This window comes from Erinaceus europaeus, chromosome X, assembly GCF_950295315.1.
Source record: "Erinaceus europaeus chromosome X, mEriEur2.1, whole genome shotgun sequence".
In the NCBI taxonomy this organism is placed as follows: domain Eukaryota; kingdom Metazoa; phylum Chordata; class Mammalia; order Eulipotyphla; family Erinaceidae; genus Erinaceus; species Erinaceus europaeus.
Genome location: NC_080185.1, coordinates 112,569,402 through 112,572,074, shown reverse-complemented (window position 1 = coordinate 112,572,074; position 2,673 = coordinate 112,569,402).

Here is a 2,673-nt window from a genome sequence, read left to right as displayed (position 1 = left end):
AATTGGTACTAGAGTAACATACCTTTTTTAGTGTGTGGTATTGGGGGAGTGAACAAAGGGATTCATGCATGCACGATAGCACTGAGTGACTTCAGCCCGATTTTTATAAACGTCTGTGGGAAGAGAGAGAAAGAGAGAGAGAGAGAGAGAGAGAGAAGAGGAAGAGACAGAGCTAGAGAGAGGATGAGACACTAAAGTACTTTCACACCACCCAAGGAACATACCTGGTGCTGTCCATAGTATCCCTGTGTGACTGGGGAATAGTACTCAGTGCCTCATACCTGGTAAGGTGCTCTACCGTTTCTTTCCCAGTCCCATAGAATGATGTATGTTTTTATCCTTTTGTTTATTCTTTAAAGTGATTTGTTTATGAGCTGGGAGGCATTACCATGCGTGAGAATCCAGATTCAAGCCCCTTGCTACCATATGCGGTGGGGGAAGCTAGCTTTATGAATGCGGAAGTAGTGCTGCGGTGTCTTTTCTTTTCTCTCCCTCCCTCTCTTGTCTTTCATCAACTATTGTATTTCACTGTCAACTATAAGCCATTAATCTCCCAGTAAAGAAATAAATAAAGAAGAAAAAAGCCTTGTTTGTTTTTTTGTTCATTTATTAATATGTGTTTACCAGGGAACTGCTCAGTTCTGGTTTGGAGTAGTGCTAGGGATTGAAACTGGACCTTTTGTTGCCTCAGCCTTGAAAGTCTGTTGTATAAAGCTCTGTGCTATTTCCCTCAACCCTGTTATTTTATTTTAAATCAGTTTCCCAATTTGTGTAACTTTATATTTAAGTTGTCTGTCTTGTAGGCAGAATAAAATTGGGTATTGCTATTTGCTAATCTAAATCAAATATATGATTTTATTTTGGCACCAAGGTTATCCCTGGGGCTCAGTGCCTGAATGAAGTCTCCACTGCTCCTGGTGGCCATTTTGCTCTAATAGAGGGTGAGAGACAGAGAGAGGGAAAGAGACACATGGACTGTGAGGCAGTATTATTCCACCACTCCTGAAGCTTTCTACTTGCAGGTGGGGACCAGAGGCTTGAACCACCTCCCAGACTGCTGTTTATTTAATATTTATTTTTATTTTCTTTCTTTTTAAGTTTTCTTTTCCTCGGAGGCTGGATGGTGGCACATCGGGTTAAATCCTGTAGTACTATGCACAAGGATCTAGGTGCTAGTCTGTGCTCCCTACCTGCAAGGGGGTCTGCTTCACAAGCAGTGAAGCATGTCTGCAGGTGTCTGTCTTTCTCTCCCTCTCTCTATCTCCCTGTCCTCTCTCAATTTCTCTCTGTCCTATCTGACAAAACTAAAAAGGAAAAAAATGGCTGCTGGCAGTGGTGGATTCGCAGTGCAGGCACTGAGCCCCGGCGATAACCCTGGAGGAAAATAAACAAATAAATAATAAAAAATAAATATATTTTTTCCCACCAGGGTTATCTCTGAGGTTTGGTGCCTGCATATCTTCCACTGCTCCAGGTATCTTCTTTCCTGCCCGTCTTTCCTTTTTCTTTCAAATAAGAGCTTTACTTGAAAGAGACTTTCATTAAGAATGCCACTGAGCAGACAACTTCACCAGTGTGTCCCGGAACCCTGACCTCTCCAGAGCCCTACCCCACTAGGGAAAGATAGGGACAGGCTGGGGGTATGGATCGACCTGCCAATGCCCATGTCCAGCGTAGAAGTAATTACAGAAGCCAGAACTCCTATCTTTTGAAACCCATAAAGAATTTTGGTCCATACTCCCAGAGGGGGGAGAAATATTAGGGGAAGATGACCAGAGGACTCTGAACCCCAATTCCATCAGGATCTGGAGAGAGAAGAGGAAAAAAGGAAGGACTCTCCGATGTAGTAATAGGTTAGGTGTAACTTAGAAAGGAAGAGAAAGCAGGACCATAGGGAAAAAAATGCGGGGAAAACACGTATATAGATATAGATATAGAAATAATAGTCAATGGTGTATTACACCAAAGTAGAGGACTCTGGGGCAGGGGTGTTCAGGTCCTGGAACATGATGTCGGAGAAGAACCTAGGTGGGGGATTAGAGTGTTATGTGGAAAATCGAGAAGTGTTATGTATGTACCAACTACTGTATTTTACTGTCTACTATAAACCATTAATTTCTACAATAAAGAAAAGAAAAAAGGAGAAAAGAAATAAGTCAACCCATGTCTGTGACACTGGGAGAACTACTGCAGTTTCCAGTAGAGGGAATGGGAACTCAGAACTCTGGTGGTAGGAATGGTGTGGAATTATACCACTATTATCTTATAATTTTGTAAATCAGTATTAAATCACTAATAAAAAAGAATGACACTGAGCTACAAATATTAGGTAGTATTCTCACACAATAAAAATACTGACTATAATCAGTATCTTTTTCTATTTTTTAATTTTATTAGTGATTTAATATTATTTTTACAAAATTATTATATTTCAGGACTATTTTCATACTCACACTGGGTGCATGTGAAGCCACTATACTCTTTACCAAAGTTCTGTACCCCTTAACCTGCCAGCCACCCTCCACCTCAGTTTTCACATTGTTCAAGAGATAGTTTGGTTCTCCCCTGGACATGGGTGTTGGCAGGTCCATCCATACCCTCAGCCTGCTTCTTTCTTTTGCTAGTGGGGTAGAGCTCTGGAGATGTGAGGTTCCAGGACACACTGGTGAGGTT